General features: G+C 35.7%; 1 pseudogene; it reads right to left on the reverse strand.

The window, feature by feature from the left end:
• Positions 1-5,359: 5,359 nt before the first annotated feature.
• Positions 5,360-11,596, reverse strand: part of LOC109392898 (elongation factor 1-gamma-like) — a 22,127-nt pseudogene continuing 15,890 nt past the window's right edge.

Consider the following 11,596-nt stretch of genomic DNA (forward strand, 5'->3'; position numbering starts at 1 on the left):
AATGTTATTTTTAATTGCAACTTATAAACAATTTTAGGTTGTAATGTTGATGAGATAATTTGAATAGATTAGCATACTTTGTGGGTGTTGTATTTGTACATTATGGCAGAAAATAGCAAAACTATATTTAGAAAGCAATGCATAGAACTTTTAAGTTAATTTAGTCCATAGAACATACTTAATACATATTTATTGAATGAAATCATATGTAATTGTTAACTGAAAATCTAGGTGTTGTTACACATGAATTATCAATATGAAATAATAGCATTAAAGAACCAAAATTAGAATTATGTAACAGAAAGGTAGTATGTGATTTGACCAGATGGTTCATGTTTATGGGGTTAAGCATTTTATTCTTCATTTGTTATCAGCACAAAGCCTGATTATTCCTTATTTTCATTAATGAATTTGAACACATGTAGTACTGTCCCTGTAGCTACTGCATATTTGACTTTATCCATCACCAATTATAATAATTATTTGGCTCTGAGGATTAAGTATATGCCTTTCAGTTTGCCCTTTCCTTTGCTTTGTGAATATGCTAGCCCTTTGACCTTCCCTTACTAATCAGGGGACACAGTTGTAAGTTGCAGATTGGGAGCAATTCTTTATTTCTTTGATGTTTTCAAAATGATTGCATAATTTCACACTGAGTGAAAAGTAACTGGAGGTAAAGAATGTTTCAATATATGTGAATTAAAAGGTGTGAGATGAATGACGAATATTTCTTCTTAATAATGTATTTCATCACCCATATTTACTACAATTCTTTCCCCCAAAATTTGTCAGTTAAAGATTCTTGAAATTTTAAATAGAAATCCCAAATAAGATTTGCAATAAAAATTGAATATGTTATGCTATGAATCACTGCACATCAATGGTATCAATATGATGGCTGCTCTTTTTTCATATAGAAAGTTATATTGAAATTAAACAAGCATAGACAATGTGTAATACATATCTATTGAATAAAAATAAAATATTTGCAGCAAGCAGTGGAAAGCAATTAACAAACTCCTTGAGACAGACCCAATTGCAGATTCCAGTTCTGCTTCTTTGGGTCTGTTTGGAAGGTTATTTAATTTTTACACTTCAGTATCTTATATACAATGATGATAACGACACCAACTTCATAAATTGTTATAAGGGGTGAATACCACAATATATACAAAATACCAGCATAGGGCCCAGCACATAGTAGGTGTGTGCTTGAATTAACATTCTTCCCCTTTTTAATCTATATCCAGTAACCCAAAAATTTTCAGTATTTTAAGTCTATCTTCACACATATGATTTTGTGATGGTTTTCCTTCTTTCATTGGGGTAGAGAGCATTTACATTGAGACTAAAGTGAATATACACTATTTAAATTTTGAGCATGGTTTCCAAAGGATCTCAAAACAAGGACTGGAACACTTGCCTCAGCTGTTTTAATAGATTTAAGAGCTGTTGTTTTCAGAAGGTTGTGAGATACTGACCTACAAAAATCAAACTCTACAATACAATTCTTGGTTCCTTTTATTCTTGCATCTTCCCCCATATCTTAGGAACTATATTTATTTACCCCTGTAACCTCTTTAGAAAACTGATCTAAACTCACTCCATGAAGCTTTCCCTGAATAAATAAATCTTACTATAAGTGCACCTTTTCTCTGCATTTCATTAGTAATTATGTTAAGATCTTAACATTTGAATACTAAAATTTGATTTTTGCTAATTTTGATAAGTGTTGGGATGATATTTACTTTCTTTTATATATTAAGAAATTGTTTGCTAAATAAATTCAGAATATTAGAAAGATATTATTTGTAGGTAGGGGGATATTTAAATCATAAAATAAAATGTTTCAAGTAACTATAAAAGCTATAGAATCAGTTTGAAAACAATTTCCTGCTGATTAGACACAATATGAGGTCTGACAATTAGGTTCGCAAACTTGCCACCATGTGCTGACATTAGCAGCACGATACAAAGAGCTTGGTAAGGTTTCATAACCTTGGTATATCAGTGTTTCACAGCTGTGTTCATGTCGACATGTAGTGGTATCTTGCTGAGTGATGTTCATTATTGTTGTTGCGTGTTTTTGTGTGCTGTAGCGAGAATGTCTGAGCTTGAATTAGAGCAACGAACAAACATTAAATTTCTTGTTAAATTTGGCAAAAGTGGAAGTGAAATCAGCAACATGTTAGTCCAAGCTTTTGGAAATAATGCCATGAAGAAAACGGCAGTGTACAAATGTTTTTCTAAGGGGAGAAAATGCGTCACTAATGAAGAGAGGTCAGGGTGGCCAGTAAAGAGCAGAACTCATGAAAACATGGCAGAAATTCATTGAATTATGTGTCCAAATTATCAGCTGACTGTGAGAAGCATAGCAGACCAAATAAACATTGATAGAGAAACAGGAAAATCTTAACTGAAAATCTTGGCATGAGAAAGATGTGTGCAAAAATGGTCCCGAAGGAGCTCACCGATGAACAAAAGCAAAGGAGAATTGAAGTTTGCCAAGACCTTTTGGAGAGGCAAGATGATGTTTTAGGCCATGTTATCACTGGTGATGAAACATGGGTGTACCAATAGGAGCCTGAAACAAAGCGTCAAAGTGGACAATGGAAGTCAGCCAATTCTCCATGACCAAAAATTTTCATCAGTCCAAATCAAGAGTCAAAGCACTGTTGCTAATCTTTTTTAATATCAGAGGGATTATTCATTATGAATTTGTACAAAGTGGACAAACACTTAACCTGAAATACTGAAAAGGCTGCATGGAAAAATTAGATGAAAACGATTTGAACTTTTCACCAATAATTCATTGGTCTTGCATCACGAAAATGCACCAGCTCACAGGGTACTGTCTGTGAAGTAGTTTTTAGCCAGTATACAAATAACTGTACTGGAACACCTTCCCTACTCACCTGATCTGGCCCCCAGTGACTCCTTTCTTTACCCAAAGATAAAGGAAATATTGAAAGGAAGACATTTTGATGACATTCAGGATATCAAGGGTAATACGACAACAACTCTTCTAGAAAAAGAGTTCCAAAATTGCTTTGAAGGGTGGACTAGGTGCTGACATCAGTGCATAGCTTCCCAAGGGGAATACTTCGAATGTGACCATAGTGATATTCAGCAATGAGGTATGTAGCACTTTTTCTAGGATGAGTTTGCAAACGTAATTGTCAGATGTCATATTGCCTAAGTATTAGAATCCTTATTCTTTCTATATTTCCAAGCCAGCCTCACATCATAAACCTCAACTCATATGTGGGATATGGTCATTCTGTTTCAAATGTAAATTTCAATACTATCTTTGGGCATATAATTTGTTCATTATTTTCCCCTTTTAACTTTCTATTTTGAATATTATCTGAGTTTTTTACATAGCAGATGTTAACAATTTATGTCTAGGAAAATATAATGAACATTTTAAATGTGAGCAATGGGGCTGGCCGAGTGGCTCAGTTGATTAAGAGCTCGCTCAAGAGTGCGAGCTCTGTGCAACGGCGGTTCGATGCCTGGCCCAAGCTGAGCTGCTGCTGAGCTGCCAACAGGTGGCAGGATGGCTCAGCTAAAAAAATAAAATAATAAATAAATGTGAGCAATGATTATATTCTGCTTACACAACTATCTATCAGAGAGAAATTATGGTTATCTATCTATCTATCTATCTATCTATCTATCTATCTATCATCTAATGTTATCTGATCAAGAAAATATAATCTTCATCTACTATTTCATTTCTGAATTGCACACACAATCATTTATCCAATTACCCATAAGTTCAGAATCCTCATATCCATGCTTAGTTTTTCGATCTCTCTTATCACCTACATAAAGTCAGAAAATAAACTCTATATACCTTAGAAATATGCTCTTCATTCTATGCCTACCAACATTAATTGGTTTAGGACATCATATATATTCATTACATATATCATACCTGCCTCCCTAATGGCATCTGTTCTTCTAGTTGCCTCTCATCTCCACATCAGTCTCCAACTTTTCAGCATCAACCAAATTTCCAATTTTTTTCTCCTCCTCCTCCCTCTTCCCTCCCCCTCCTCCTCCTCTTCCTCCTCTTCCTCCTCTTCTTCCTCTTCCTCCTCCTCCTTCTTCTCCCTTTCCTCCTCCTTTTCCTCCTCCTCCTCCTCCTCCTCTTGTTCTTCTTCTTCTTTTTCTCCTTCTCCTCCTCCTTCTCCTCCTCCTCCTCCTCCTCCTCCTCCTCCTCCTTCTCCTCCTCCTCCAAAATCGCATATGTTTGATTGTTGGATTATATTTGAATACAGAATAATATCTAGATATCTAAGCATACCATGTAAAAATATTTATCTTCTAATTTCCAAGTACTTCATCTAAATCCGTTACTACATTTGTCGTTCATCTTTTCCAACCACATTCTTTGTGTTCCAGTCCCACTGGTCCCACTACTCAATGGAAATAACATTGTATTTTATTATATGTGTATACACACATAGAATTCATATATATATACACACACACACACACACACACATACATACATATATATACTTTTATAATATATATAATTTTATGTTCTTCCCTTTGCCTGGATTATTTTTCCAACTTTCTTTGCCTAAAAGTTTCAACTGAGATTTTAAAAGTACACCTCATATCCTACCAGGTTCTATTAAAAACTCACAGCTCACAGCACTTCTCACCCAATTTATGCTAAGTAGTAAGTACTCTGGGTTCGCGAAGTACTTATACCTATTATACTTGTTATACTTATGACAATTCCAACATATTTATTAATTTACTTATGATTTTCCTTGACTTAACTGAGGTCTTAACTCAGCATCTGCACTTCAAGAAGCTACTGGTACAAATGAATGAACGTGAAAGTGACTGCTTATTCTACTAAAAATTAAAATTTGCAAAATAATGATTTTATATTAAGAAACAATATCAGTGAGTCATTTTTATAAAATTTCCCTTAAGAAATAACATAGCACAGTATTTACCCTTTAAATAATTATAATCACTTAATCAAATAATTACTTAGAGTAAAATGAGAAGGGATCTCTGGTAACCTGAAGCTTTTAAGTTTTGGAGTTTGTGAGAGAGTAACTAATTAATTACATATAGCCCTTGTATGTCTGTAATTATTTGTCTTTTGAATATCAAAGTAACAGACTCAGTTCCTTGTTAAAGTGTTAAACATTTATAACCATTTATACATTAATTTTCCATGATTCTGTTGCCTATAGTTAATAGTTAATATATTTCATTTAATTGGTTTTCTTTCCATTTTTTCTTTTTCAATGTTCAGTTTTCTTTAATGACCCCCATCTCCCTGGAGGGAGGCAGCAGGCAGCTAGGTGATGACGAGAGATGCTCACTAGAAGACCTTTCCCTGATTGAAGGCTTTGCCGCCATGCTGGAAGACCCCCTCCCACCAAAAGTACTCTTGAACCAGCAACTGGGACTCTTTGCTGCCAGGATCCAGTTTCCCCCATGGATATGACTTGCAGTCCACCTGCTAATATGGACTCAACAGAAAGGCAAGCTCCTGGCTTGGGAAGACCCAGGCTCCAGAAATGGAGCTGCTATTGTTGGTTCCAAAGAGGATGACACTGGCAAAGGCATTCCTCCTCAGTTTGTCCAGTCGCTGGAACATTCCAATGATGAGGTTGCAACTCCTGAAGATCTGGGTTTGGGGAAGCAGTACTCAGGGTACCACAGGAACCAGACATCCGTATCAAGGGGCTCCCCCAAATACGGCAGCACCACAGAAAGTGTGTCCTTGTTGGAGTACTTGTGCTTAAACTCATCCAACACAAAGGTACTGTCAGGCAGGTGAGCACAGGGGTCCTTAGCCTTGGGCTCAGCAGCCAGCGCCTGCTCACATTCGTCCATCTCCACCTCGGGATTGGGGGCAGCCACCTTTTACTCCTCTTTCCGCTCAGCCTGGGGATCTGCTTCTCCTCCCAAGAACCTTTCTCCTTCCATGGGGTGTCCTGTTTAGGTTGTCTTCCTGCAAACTTTTTAGCATCACACTGGGCCACTTACTCACAGAGTTTCCCCTCTCCCAAGACAGCCCAGAACTGAGGCTGGTTAATGTAGGTGAGGAAGCAGCGGTTGGTATTGGGAAGCCTGGGGTAAAGAAGGCTCCAGGACCTGTTTATAGAGCCACAACAGGGTGCAGACAACCGTGATGCCAGCCAGCGTCACACGTTTGCCCACCAGAAAAGTCCTCCTCTTTATGTGAGCACCCGGCAGCCCCAGACTTTGCCTCACCTCCTCCTTTGCACTTGTTGTGGCTTGCTTGTTGTGGTGCATGATGCCCAAGGTGGGGAACACTCAGGTACTGCTTGGGGGCACTTCGTCGCTCTCAGCAAAGCTCCTCCACTGTACCACCTGCGCTGCTGCCTCTGGAGTACGTCCGGAAGCTCTTCATTGCTCACGGAGTATGCAGTGGCAGTGCTCTCGAGCACACAGAATCTATCGTCAACTCCAAATGCTGGAACCGTGCAGGCTGGAAATTTATGGAGAAATCCAGGGGTGCAGTTCGTTTGACCAAAGTGGAAGTGGGGTGTTGCAGAGAGCAGGCGGACCTGAACCCCACTGCACTAAGCGGCAATGAGGGCCTTGAAGACCTCCAGTTTTCAGGGTATGTTTTCAGGCTCCATGGTGATTCTGCAGAAAAAATCTTTTCTCTCTGTTTTTATTTAAAATGATATTCAATACAATTTTAATCAGTCTTTTTAACAAATTAAGAATAATATTATCAAATTCAGTTAGTGACCAACATCATTAAATATAAATATGTGGCAAAATCCATTATTTGATCATTAATATTATTTTTTTTCTGTACAGATAGCTACACTGCATGAAGTGTGTATAAATGAAATGAAAGATTCTTATTCATAACAGGATATATTGCCTTCTAAATTTTGAATGATATAAATATAGTAGCAATAAACATTTTCCTACATATCCCATTACTTCTTTAAGATTGAGTTTTCACAATGGAATTACTGGGTCAAGAATAAGAAAACTCTTTAAAGGTTAGGGAACACATTATCCAATTAATTTCTAAGATGACTATACAAATTTACTTTTCCAGCAATGTTTTAGGACTTATATTTTTTCTACACTGAGTACTGTGACTTCTTAAATCTTGAGTTACTTGGGTATGACACTCTATGTTTTTTATTTTTACTTTTTTCGTTTTCTTTCCACCTCTATTCCAGTTCTAAATCCTATACCTAATAATATCACCTAACCTTGATGGCCAATGTAATTGGCCAGTCACTGTTCCAAAGGCTAGAATATATTATCTCACTGTGTCACGCTAATATCTCTTTAAGGAGAAACTGAAAAAGTTAGCTATAAGCTATAACATTTTTATGATGCATATATCCTTTATGTATTTTCTTTGTGAAAAATTTAACTTCTATTCACAACTTTTGCCATTTTATTATTGAGGACTTTCTTTTTTATTTTTATATTTAATGAATTAATTTTTGAGTCTTTTATTGTGCTAAACACAAATCACATAAAGTTTACCACTTTAACAACTTTTAAGTGTACAGTTCAGAGTGTTAAGTATATTTACATAAGTAAACAAAATGTGGTGTACCGGGGATGCCCCCCAAAAAGGTATACATATATTTACAGATGTTATCTATGTTCAGGCAGTAGTTCGCCATAATAGGAAGTGTCTGATGCTGATGGTAACCACTTTGAGCACCTCTTGTAATTGCAGAAGTCAAACATGACTTGTATTCATTTTTTGTTATCAGCATATATTGAGTATTATATTTAATACAGGCTTTTCCTTTCTTCAAATGTGTATACATTTTTTGGCACCCTCTGTATGTATGTGTATGTGCGCGTGTGTGTGTATTTATATACATATATATTTTTTGTTTGTTTGTTTTTTATTTGGTCTTAAAAAGAAAGAAAATCCTGTCACATAGATAAACATTCAGGACATTAGATTTAATTCACTTTTAATGATTTAACCTTATTGTTATTATCAGTGTATTTTTGTTATAATAGAAGAAATGGAAAATTGGATTTGATTAACAGAAGTGTTATAGCCAATTATTCGATAAAATATCTATTCATTTGTATGGGGAACATTGCATGTGACAGTTGGTTGAAATACTCTTGGTTAGAAGTTTCAAAATTAGAATGTAAGCCATCAACTGCAGAATCTATATATAGATCACAAAAAATCCCAGGAATAGTGAGAACTACCTGATTGTCTCTTGTCAGAGGCAGTCCGATATTGGGTGGCCCTGAAAGCCATATTGATGTCAGGGCCCTAGGATCATTTATCACCTGATAAGTTAAAATTCTTGCTTCCACCAGCCTATTCTTTAATCATGAACTGGACTGTTTTTTAAACCAGGAATTGGTAAGTTTGCCTTCAAGGAGGGAAAAAAAGGAGTTCCCCAATTTAGCTATGTGTTAGATTTATATTCATGTCTAAATTTTGAAATAGTTAGAGGGATGAAAATTGAAACAATATATATTTTAATCTTCTATTCAAGTAGCTATATTGTTTTATACAGAGGCCATTTCATGAATACTTTTCTCGAGCTACTTCCTAATCAGACCTTACTGCATCTCATCTTTCCCTAGTTCATGGGCTCTGACAGGGGAATAACTCACTATGCAATTTTTCTGGGCTAATGATATTGGTATGTATAGGTCATTTTGACTTTTAAGTCCAAATAAATTTCAGTTTCCTGATAAATAAAAATTCTTGTAAATGACCTAAAAACATGCTCTCTCAAATACTGTTATTTAAATCTTGCTAGCCTAAGAAATAAGATATTGCCATTTTTATGGATTCATTAAATTAGTGGGGATTACTGTATTTTTCATGTCTGCATTAAAATATATTCTCTATACAGCATTATTTATTCAGACATGAAATTGGAAGAAGTTACTCTTCAAGGACCATAAGGTATAGCCTAATATTTATTCCAGAAAGCAGATCGAAACAAAGCAACTATCAGAGCAGAATAGAAAATATGTTATTTTCTGAATCTATAGGAACTGGAGGTCAGAAATAGGTTTGAAAAGAAGTCAGAAAAAAATCTAGTACAATCTCTGAGGATTGATATTAATTTGTTGCATATTACAAGTGAGAAAATAATAACTTTAAAGACCAAGAAATGTGTCCAAAAATGAAAAACATTTAGCAATTATGTTAATTTGTAATGAATAAGAAATAAAGGACTGGAAATCAACTGTGCCAAATCAAACACTTATATAATATAAAGAGACTTGGGGGAGTGTAGAATTAAAGTATGTTCTCCCTTCTAATCTCAATGGTTTTATATTTTCTCTACACAAATTTGTTTTCGCCTTTTTAAGTTTATCTGAATTAGTTTAACATATGACTTAAAGTTTAATTTATAAAATGACTGCTTTTCTTCTCACTTATCCTCAGAGAATTGATTTCAGATAAGATTATTGATGAAGCTAAAATCATAATGTTCTGCTTGTTTTAATTCTTAAAATTTATGTAAAAGGTTTTATTCTAATATAACAGGAGTTATTTGCAGTGAAATAAATAATTCAGGACATATACATCCTACTGTAGAAACTCTGGGAAACTAGGCCCTTATCTTAACAATATCGATTTGGCTGAAAAAAAAAAAGTCTTGCTTGAATACTTGTATGGTTGTTAAGAAAAAAGTATTAGGTTCTACTCAGTGACCAAAAAAATCTCAAATTCTTATTGGAGCATCTTATGTTACAAATGACAAAAAAATGTCTCAGATTGGATTAAACAAGAATTAAAGTTGACTGCTTTAATCAATTAAAACATCAGGAGAGCTTAACCTCTGTGTAGGAGCTCAAACAATGTCTGCCTTCTTTGGTCAGTTTTATGCTCACATCCCAGGTTACACAGCTGAGAGCTCTTCACTGTGTCACCTAAGTGATTATAGCAGCTTCATGCTCCACATTCTTCCATGTCATCATTAGAGGGAGGAAAAAGTGCGGTCTCTGTAACTGCAATATCTGTGGCACAGATGCATTTCCTGAAAACTCTAATCACAAACCTGTCTCTCAAGGACCAGGGAGATGTGATATGTTGATTGGCTTAAGCCAATCATGGCACATTCTTGGAACTGAGAATAGAATATCTTTCATGGTAATAACATGTATGACAATGGGAGAAGGGCAAATTTTTTCATTTAAAAAAATCATGGTCATGTGGGTAGGAGAAAAGGAAAAGGGAGAGCTAAGGAGTATTTGTCCTTGACAAACAATACTATTAATATTAGAGGGACTGGCTGATTTGAACAAGTGCAAGTCGTGTGATGTAATCAAAATGCAACTATAATTTTGTCTCCCATGTGGCCCTTCTCCTTCCAGTAACTGACAACTCTGGCAAGCCTCATGAGTTTTCTGTCACTCTTAGGTAATGAGGAATCTTAGGGGTATTTTATTCACAAAATGAGGTCTTGATTCCAAAAGTGGACTGTTATTTCCAAAGTAGTTACCACTTTAATCTTTATTCAAAAGCAAGCCTTTCTCATGCCCTCTTTACATCTAAATCTTGGTTGCTGGTGGCTTCTTTACTTTTTAGAAGGAGGTGTATTTGGCCTCCTTATACTGTATTTACCCATTTACTCAGTGTAGTGACTGGGCCCTCTAGGGTTGGAGTACCTGGAAAGAGGAAAGAGAATGTCCTCACCTAACTGAATGATCCTAAGATGACTTTGGCTCTCTGTAAATGGCAGATATTTGAAGCTTACTCTGTGGTCATCGGTGATGTCATGACATTTTCAGAAGTCCGTTGCTGGCTCTCTTAACTATAGCCCCGAAGGGATAGGGAATTTCTCCCCTTTAGCTGGCTCTTGGCTGGACTTTCTTAGCTTCTTATTCTCAAGGGTTTTCTTCACATTCTCTGACAGAAATTATCTTGGATTAAAACCTTTTCTAAATGAATCTACATCGCCTTCCATGCTTGGCTGACACACGAGAGACACACTGCTACATGTTTTACCTTGCCAGTGTTGAAAGGGCGGGTACTTTCCAAGTATAAGTCTCTGTTCTCTCTTTGCCCAGATGTCTCAGGCTGATAGCCACAGGCTCATATCTTGAGATTCTTTGGACATTGCTTACATACCCATCAAGTATGCCCTGGAGAACTCATATGAGCTGTCCGAGAGAGTTTCCTTGAAGTTTCTTCTACTACTACCTCCCTTACCTCCTGGTACCCCTCCCTTGCCCCATCCTTTCTGTATTAATTTGCAATTTAGTTTGTTTCAAAGCTAATTTTAAAATTTTAGGATCAGCTATTAATGGCATCACAGTTTATAATTTTCAATTTGAATACTATCTTAATAGCAATACCAGTCTGTAATATCAAGACAATAAAATTGAATATCTCTACATTCTCTACATTATTCCTTAAATTTTGAGTTCCACAATAATCTATCTGATACATGACACATGAGAAAAGATCTGAACATTAGCCAATAAAGCAAATGGTTATTGACTTTCTCCTGTATGATAATTTTGTTTGAAAGTGCTTTACATGTGCTAATATATTCAAACTTTTTAGAAGTTTATGACATATATACTAATAATATTTGAAATTTAG

This window comes from Hipposideros armiger, unplaced genomic scaffold (assembly GCF_001890085.2).
Source record: "Hipposideros armiger isolate ML-2016 unplaced genomic scaffold, ASM189008v1 scaffold_355, whole genome shotgun sequence".
Classification (NCBI taxonomy): domain Eukaryota; kingdom Metazoa; phylum Chordata; class Mammalia; order Chiroptera; family Hipposideridae; genus Hipposideros; species Hipposideros armiger.